Source organism: Molossus molossus, unplaced genomic scaffold (genome assembly GCF_014108415.1).
Source record: "Molossus molossus isolate mMolMol1 unplaced genomic scaffold, mMolMol1.p scaffold_m16_p_12, whole genome shotgun sequence".
Classification (NCBI taxonomy): Eukaryota; Metazoa; Chordata; class Mammalia; order Chiroptera; family Molossidae; genus Molossus; species Molossus molossus.
Window position 1 is genome coordinate 103,120,886 of NW_023425347.1, and position 8,927 is coordinate 103,129,812.

Sequence of the window (8,927 nt, forward strand, 5' to 3'; positions counted from 1 at the left end):
TGTGGAAATGTTTGCGGCACTTGGCTTCCTAAAACAAACAGAAAAGGCCGTAAAGAGTGCTAAGCAAGTGTGCAAACGTAGGCAGCAGGCAGGGCTAGCCCCTCTGCGCTGCTGAGGCAGGGTGGGGACAGCTGCTGCCCTTCTGTGGACCAGGGGTGCCTTCTTGGCACCCAGAGCCCGTGGCTGGGTCTGCTCTACCCTGTCCGGGATCAGGTCCCTGAGCCGACCCTCTCCTGGGTCTCCCCTCACCACGGAGGGGCTCGGCGATGGCAGCTGAGTGTGTGGACTCGGGTGTCTGACGGCTTGGGCTTGAATCCTGGCTGCTCCGGTTCTGTCCGCGTAGACTTGGAGGCAGCTCTCTGTGCCTCAGTTTCCTTTCCTGGTGCGTGGAGATAATCGTTCCCACTTCCGCTGGGTGCTGGGATTCATTGGGTTCACACCTGTGACGTGCTTAGCACCGGCCGGGCCCACAGTAAGGGCCACCTCAGGGTCGCCTGGTGCTGGTGCTGTGCTGAGCCCCTATGTCAGGGGCATCGCCGACACTGCCTTTGCTCCCCACCAGGTGTCTGGGCGGCGGTGTGACCCGCTTTGGCCAGGAGAAAGCAGTCTCACCGAGGCTGTCAGCCTGGCGGTCACACATCAGCAAGGAGCTGGGGCCTCTGACGGGCAGAAGCTGCGCTCCGGCCCCTCACCCCTGCTTCCCGTGCAGGTGGCTGCTGGGAGGGGCAGGCAGGAGAGCCCATCCTCACGTGTTTGCATATTCCCCGGCATACATATTCTTCTGGTCAGACACCACCACGACACAGCTATTTTCTTTAACAGCTGGACTTCCTGTCGCCCTTGAGCAAGGTCTTCCCCGCGGGGGTTGGGGGAGGTGAGAAGGGGAGACGAGGTTCAGGGACCAGGTGGAAGCGGGGACGCGGTGAAGAGCGAGCTGCTTCGGTCTAGCACAGAAGATAGCTGGGGGGCTTCCAGGAGGTGGTGGTGGCTGTGGGTTGTTGTCCAGGGACAGCCAGCTCCGAGGGCCCAGCCTGCTGTGGGTCTGAGCTGGGCTTGTCCATACATAGCTGTGGCTGACCTCGAATGGGTCAGGTGGCCTTCCAGCTTTTCTTCCCCGTCTAGAAGGTGCGAATAAAGCCTACCTCCCAGGGGGACATGAGGCTTTCGTGAGCTGATATGCACAGGAGAGGACCGGCCCGGCCCAGCTCCGAAGGAGCTCGTCACAGCCTGGCCCATGTGAGGTGGGGGTGCAGGAAGATGAGGGCCCCACGGAGGGCCCCGGACCTGGAGGGCCAGGTGGAGACGGGGGGCGTTCAGCAGTTCTCAGGCCATCTGTAGTCTTCACTGGGAGCTGGGGGTGCAGCCAGGTGCGATAAAGGGGGGCAGTTTGGAACAGCAGTGATGCTCAGGGGAGCTGACTAGGGGCGGGCGTGGGGATCCCTGAGCGGCTGGAGGACCCTGGGGGTTTCAGGGGAGCCTTGCACAGGGCAGCTGCTGGGAGTGGACTGTCTGGGCGGGGTTTGCGGCTGGCTGTGGACGAAGACAGAGAGAAAGGGAGGCCGGGGTCCTGGGAGGGAGAGTTTGCCAAGAACCGTGAGGCCAGGAGCTCCACTTGTGAACGGACAGCCTAGACGCCAGGGTGTCAGGGATGGAGGACACAGGACCCCGAGGTCAGAGACAACAGGCTCTCACAGGAAAAGCAGTGGCCAGAGTGTCAGCATGGGAGCTGGCTCCCTGAGCCCCGTTCCCACGGGGGTGCCGCACACCGTGGGTGCATTTTAGGAGAAGGACCGGGGTCTGCGAGCATGCTCCCTCCTCATCCCCAGGGCAGGGCGGCGCGTGGGGTTTACTCCCCCTCCAGGCCGCTCTCTGCAACCAACCTGAGTAATGGCCCAGGGAGGAGGGCCAGGGCCTGGTGGTCCTGCCACATCCAGCAGGACGTGGAGGAGTGTCTCCCGAAAGCGTCAACGTTGGGGACCGGGAGTCGAGGGTCCCGGTCTGGCTGGAGACGGCAGCAGATCCAACAGGGGCTGGAGCTGGGAGAAAGAGGAGGGATGGAGTGAATGGGGGTGGGGCACCTGGATTTCTGGGAGCTGTGGCGTGTGCATGGGCTGCTTGAGCTGTCAGAGACAGAGACAGAGAGAGAGACTTAGAGAGAGACAGAGACAGAGAGCGAGAGCACGTTCCTGAAGCCCCAGTGAACCGCGTGAAGAACTCTGGGAGCCGGGGCGTGGGACCAGTTAGATGGATGGGTCCTGAGGTCCCCAGGAGGCTGACAGGAGAGGACATGAGGGTGAGGATGCTGACCCAGCTGGATGTGGGCATGACCTGCAGGCCCTCAAACTCCAGCAGTGACAGGGAGAACTGTGTATTCGGTGACAGACAGCTGTCCCCTGGGGCGGCCACACCAGAGCACTACAAATGGAGGCGCTTAAAACAGTGGACACTTCTCGTCTCGGTCTGGGCGACAGAAGTCCAAGCCTCGGCTGCCAGCAGGCAGCTCCCTCTGAAACCTGCCGGGGAGCCGTTCCTGCCTCTGCCTGCTTCTGGCGCTGCCGGCGAACCTGGGGTCGCTGTGGCCACATTACCCGGATGTCCGTGGTCACCTGGCTGTCTTCTCCCGGTGTCTCTGTCTCTTCTTGCAAGGACACTGGTCGTGTTGAAGCAGGGCCCACCCTAATGCCCTCACTGTAACCTCGTTATACCTGCGAAGGCTGGATTTCCAAGTAAGGGGGTCAGGACTTGGACGTGTCTTTTAGGGACACAGTTTTCCCAGAACAGACGGTACCATTTGTGCCAACGGTGAGAAGATGCAAACGGAGATCGTCCCTCTGCAGACATGCACGATGCCTCTGCAGGAGGGGAGGTGGTGTGACCGTCACTCCTGGAGTCCTTGGGCCCTTGGACTTTTTGACTCTTCTTTCCTGGGGCTTTTGAAAGGCTGTTCCCACTCTGGTCAGCAGGTGGCAGAGTTGCCCAGATGGAGCTGGAGCCCAGCGTCCAATGCAGGAGTGAAGGTAAGTTCAAGATGAAGTCATTGTCATCAACTCTTCCCTAGGAAGACAAAGTCTTGACGTCCCTGTGGAGAGGTGTGCCGTCCTCTCTTAATTCCAGGTGTTCGCATTTTACAAAATCAGTGGGGCCCATCTTTGACATCTGTCTCTGACGGACCTGTGGGTGGGGGGCACAGCAGGGTCAGGCACTTGCCAAACAGGAGCCGCAGGGTGGGACCTCAGAGCTGCTGGGGGCTGGGTGCTCGGGGAGGCTGGGGTGCCAGGTAGCAGCTCGCCAGGTCGGAGAGTTGAATGTGAGCCTGAAGACTATTCCCGTTTGTGGGACCTGTGGGCAGAGCTCACCTCCCAGAGACCAGTGTCCTGGGCGAGGCCTCTCCTCCTCGGAGGGACCAGGTGGCGGGGGGCCTCAGCCGGCCCCAGGGCTGCCTCCGGGGCTGGACAGTGCCTGGCGTGTGCAGAGGTTCCCCCTGGCTAAGGCTCACTCAGCACGATGCTGGCTGCATGGTCACCTCCTGGTGGGGCCCGTCTGTGGAACTTGGCAGAGGCTCCCTGCTATCTGGACCGAACAGACCCCTGGGGAGGCTTTGCGTACAGGAGGCCCCACGTCTGAGGGCCTGAAAATGCCTCCTAATTAACTCTCCTGCTCTCAGAACAAGAGGGGAAATTCAGACCAGACTAGTTTGGGTGGCCCACGGCGGCAGATCAGGGCGATGGAGGCGGCCGTGCTGACCTCGCGGTGGGACCCTCTCCCCAGCGCTGGGGTTACAGCCGGACCACGGGGCGGAGCAGCCGGGGCTCCGGGCAAGCAGGAGGCTTTGGAAATGACCGCCAGACGGGGGGTGGTTCCTGCTCCCCACGGACGGTTTCCCTGGGCCAAGGCTGTTATTATTTCCAGCAGAGGATGAGATAAAAACACTGAGAAGCAATGTCTCTTAAGAATGCTTTTCACGCCCGGCTGGTGTGGCTCAGTGGTTGAGCGTGGACCCTGCACCAAGAGGTCGCTGGTTCGGTTCCCGGTCAGGGCACATGTCCAGGTTGTGGGCCCAATCCCCACTGTGGGGCGTGCAGGAGGCGGCCAATCGATGCTCTTCTCTCTCATCGATGTTTCTATCTCTCTCTCCTTCTCCCTTCCTCTCTCTAAAATCAATAAAGGAAAAAAAATAATTAAAAAAAAAAATGCTTTTCACCCAAGATAGAGCAATGGTTTCCCAGATGCCAAAGGGGCACCTGTTCTCACACTGGCCTGTGTGAGGCTCCAAACCAAGCCCAACTCCAGGTGACTGGGAGTGGCCACCTGGGTGCCCCCCAGTGGGTGCCCCTCCTGGCCCAGGGCAGGTGTGGGCAGGGTAGGGCAAGGGGAGCTGGAGGGAGCTGCATGGGGCAGCGGCCGAGCCAGCCGGCTTCTGGCTTCCATGCTTGGTGCCTGCGGCTCTCTTCCTGGCCCAAGTGGGGTGTGCAGTGTTGACTGTAAAAATGAAATCACCAGTTATTTTCATCAGCAAAAATGGGTTTATTCGGGAACAGCAGAGAATTGCTATTCGGGACAAGCGTTCTGCAGCAGAAACCACGGGCTGGTCTGCAAACCAGAGGGATGTTCCTTTTGGGAAAGAGGCGGGCGGAGGGGTGCTTGGGAGCAAAGTCCACAGGGGCCCGGAGTTCCGGGTGCTGATGCTTCTCATTGGCTGAGCGGTGAGGGTTCCCATTGGCTGGGCTTGTTGCTGGGCAAGGAGAAAATCTGGCTCCTGCAGCGAGAGCAGAGACACTTCCTATGGGGGATGCAACCAGGCCTCTCCCTGCCCCGTGTAACGTGTGCGGTGGTGCTGGGTGAGGACTCCCCTGGCCGCCAGCCTCCGTTTTAATGAGGTGTCCATGACTCAGCTGCACACCTCTCCTTGGTGCCCCACCCCCCACAGACCCCGGACTGTGATGACCAGTCCGCGTCTGTACCTTGTGCGTGGAGTCAGGGACCCAAGGCGGAAAGGAGACATCTGGCTACGGTTTGGCTAAAGGCTCCCGGGATGGGAGGTGGGCTGGGGCTTGAGACCCGAGGTGGCCGGCACCGTCCCCAGCTGCAGCTCTGCCTCCACAGCGTCTGCAGCCTTGCATCTGCGGAAGCCCCGTGGGCCCGAGGGCTTCGAGCCTGCCATCCGACCCCAGGGGGCACCCCCACACGGGCCCGCCGAGCCAGCTCCCACCACGGTTCCGGACCTTCTCGGAGCTGGGCTACTGTGCAGAGGTCAGTTCTTCAGGGACGGATGGCTGTTCAACACGATTCCGATAAAAGGTCCAATGCCACTTCGAAGGAACTGGGTAAAGGGACTCCAAAGTCCCTCTGGAAGAACGGTGGGCGAGAATGACCGTGTGATTTGGGGGAACATGAGAGTAACGGGGTGCTCCCATTGGACATCTAAGCCTGTCACCAGCAAGCTTCCTCCGTCTCATTCCGGCCAAGCGGGGCAGGTGGCACAACCACGTGGGGTTGGAGCAAGAGTCGGCAGAGACACCCACAGACGGAGGGTATGCGGTTCGCCCGGGCTGGAGGGCTACGTCCCGCAGGCTGCCCAGCTGAGCGCTGGAACCACTGTGGGTGGGTCCCCATGACACAGAGACACATAGAAAAGGCTACAAAGAAAGAGAACCAACACAGCGGTTAGAGCGTTGGCCCGGGGAACAATGACTCCGGGTTCGATTCTGACTAAGGGCACATACCTCAGCTGTGGTTCAGTCCCAGGCCCTGGTGGGGGCCATGCGGGAGGCAACCAGTTGATGTGTGTGTCCCTCCCTCCCTCTCCCTTCCACTCTCTCCGAAGATAAATAGAAAATATCCTCGGGTAAGGATTAATTTTCCCAAGCTAAGCGCTCATTTCTGAGCAACTCAGGACACTGCACAGCGAGGAGAGATGAGTCTGAAGGAACAATGAGAAGCTTGCATGTCCAGCAGCACCGTCGACCGTCTTGCCCCTGAAACCGCAGACTAGGACAATGTGTGTGACGTCCCGCCAACTGTCTCTTTATTAGGAAAACGGGCACAGGTAGGTAGCTCTGGGGGAACAGGTGCGGTACTCTGTTTCGTAGATCACTGTAAATGAAGACTTGTTTGAGATAAATCTGTTCACAAGGGTGTTGTAAACCCACAAGTGCGGTTTTATTACTCCTTTCAAATACAAAATCAGAGCCCGTCGGGTGGCACACAGGTTGTCTCGCCGGAAGATGCATGGAGGAACATTTTATTTTATTTTTTTTATCTTCACCCAAGGACATTTTTACATTTATCCTCAGATGGAGCAGGAGGGAGAGAGGGAGGAAGAGAGAGAGAAACATCGACATGAGAGAGACACATCGAGTGGTCGCCACCCACACGACCCCAACCAGGGCGGGGACAAACTGCAACCGAGGTACATGCCCCTAGCGGTAACCGAACCCGGGACTCTCCGGTCCGCAGGCCAACTCTTTAACCGCTGAGCCAAACTGGCCAGGGCTGGAGGAACATTTAAATGGGCAAAGGAGACAGTGGGGGTGCCCGGTGAGCATCGGAGATGCCCGACTGTCTTTGGAGCTCTGTGCTGGGGGTCATGCACCCAGACCCATGCCTGAGAGTCATGGCCACAGACCTACTGAGTGAGTGTGTGGGGTGGGCAGGTGTCCTAGTCATAGGGACCTCCCTCCTGCCTGCCCACCTGGCACCTGGCTTAGGGCTGTTCACCTGGTGGCTGGCTGAACTTGGTGCTCAGGACAGTGGGGCTGGTAGGGCTGGATCACTGTATGTCAATGTAGCTTATGCTTTGGGGTCTTCCGGCGTGGGGGTGGGAGGGGGGCTGGAATGTGTGCACAGGGCATGTATTTATGTCAGTTGGCAAAGTAACCAATTTTTACATTACATTTCTTGAAGAGGGCCCCCAATTTTATGTGTTGCAGGCCCCACCAACCCTGGATCCCTCTGCCCAGAGGCCTCCATTTGAACCCCAGGATTCACCCAAATTCTTCCTCTGAGAAGCTGGAGACTTTTCTGAACGGATGAATCACCCTCACCCCATGGGCTGGAGGGGCAGGATGGAGTTCAGTGGAGATGCTGCTGACCATTTGCAAGGTTTTCGTTCATTCATTCAACACGGTCGAGCACTGGGCACGGCTCCGGCAGAGAAGGGGTAAGCTCTCTGGGGGGCACTCACACACCCCTACTTGCACCCAGGTCAGGCCGGCTTGATGTAGGGCACTAGGGAGCCCAGGAGAGTGTACACCTGGAGCCCCACAGTGGGTCAGCCCTGCTGTGACCCCAGCCAGGCTCCAAGGAGCGAGGGTGACAGGATGGGCACACAAGGTCGTGCTTGGGCATCAGCGAGCAGGGGTGCTACCCCACATCTGGGATTTCAGAAGACTGCAATCACCCTGCTGTGGATTGAACTGTGTCCCCTCAATACATACATTGAAACCCTAACTCCTAACGTGACTGTATTTGGAACCAGGGCCTTTAAGGAGGTGATCAAGGTTAAATGGGGTCATAGGGGTGGGGCCCTGATCCTACAGGGCTAGTGCCTTGTAAGAGGAGGAAGACACACCAGGCTCACTCTTTCTCTGTCTGTCTGTCTCTCTCCACCAGGTGAGCACACACAGCTGTCTGAAGGCCAGGTAGAGAGCCCTCACCAGGAACCGAACCACCTGACCCGACCTGGGACTTAGGGTCTCCAGGAAGGTGAGAACCCTCTGCTGTGGCATTTTGTCGGACAGCCTGAGCCGCCTGAGGCCCACCCAGGGGCCAGACTTGCTGGACTGCCCTCTGCTCCATCCACATCCGTGCTTTTCTTAGATTTACAGGCAGCGGAGTAGGGGTTGAGCAGAGGTCCCCAGAGCCAGAGTCCTGTGTTCAGTTCCCAGATCTGCAGTTTGCAAGCTGGGCGACTTAGGGTGTTGCCCCCTCCTGACCTCAGGTTCCAGTTGTACAACAGGGTGACAGCAGCCCCCCTGACAGGCCCCGCCCCCTGTTAAGATGACCATAACCCTCCCGCTCAGATGTTGGGGGCACTGTTGAATCTCCACTGCTTCCGGGCTGCTGGGGGGCCCCGCCTCCCCCGTCCCTTCCAGCCAGTGGCTCCAGTCGAGGGCGGGGCGTTCCGGAGCCTTTCCAGTCACCTGGACACCTGAAGTGTTGGAGAAGGAGAACCAGCCAGCTGGGCAGTGAGGCTGCCCATCCGCGGGCTCTGCCGCTGGGCCTGGGGGGCGGGGGGCTCGTGCCCCACGACAGGGATGTGACTAACCGGGCGCCTAACTCCTGTCCACCCGTCTGGTCCCACCCAGACTGCATCTCCCTCCGCTCTTCAAAAACCTGCGCGGGGACCGTCCCTCCGCAGGAGCCGTGGCGCGCCTGGTCCTCCCCCTGGGGGACGTGAATTCCACACCAAACCGGTTTGAAAGGGAGAGTCTTGCCCTAGACCGCGGCCGGGAGCTGGGCGCCCGCACCCCCAGGCCACCGGAGCGGAAGGATGGTGCCGGGCGACGGCGCGAGGAGTATCCGCGGGGAGGACGAGCCAAGGCCGGCTCCTCCTGGGACTTAAGGGGGACCGAGGGCGGAGAGCTGCCCGCGGGAGGGTCTGGGGTCCGCGGAGAGCAAGCGGCCTTTGCCCCAGGTGAGGTGCGTGTCCCTGGCGCTCCGCCCCCCCGGCGTTGGTCACTCGGATCGCACAGGGCGCAGGGATTTCAGCTGAGGGGAGCGGGAAGCGCGAAGGGACCGCGCTGGTCCCGCCAGGGGGCTTGGGTGAGGACCCAAGCGGGGCTGTGGGCGGGGCTGGAAGCCGGGGCGGGGCGGGGACAGCGGGGCGGGGCGTGCCGGGGGCGGGGCTGTGGGCGGAGCGGGGCAGGTCTGGAAGGGGTCTGGCGGGGACCGGCTGTGGGCGGGGTCGGGTCTGGGGTCCAGCCGGG

General features: G+C 60.5%; 1 long non-coding RNA gene across 1 annotated transcript; it reads left to right on the plus strand.

Annotated features, from left to right (window-relative positions):
* Positions 1-5,168: 5,168 nt before the first annotated feature.
* Positions 5,169-7,780, plus strand: LOC118627017. Its single transcript, XR_004958993.1, has 4 exons — positions 5,169-5,250; positions 5,825-6,046; positions 6,930-7,159; positions 7,612-7,780. It is a non-coding gene; the product is annotated as an uncharacterized LOC118627017 (long non-coding RNA).
* Positions 7,781-8,927: the final 1,147 nt, after the last annotated feature.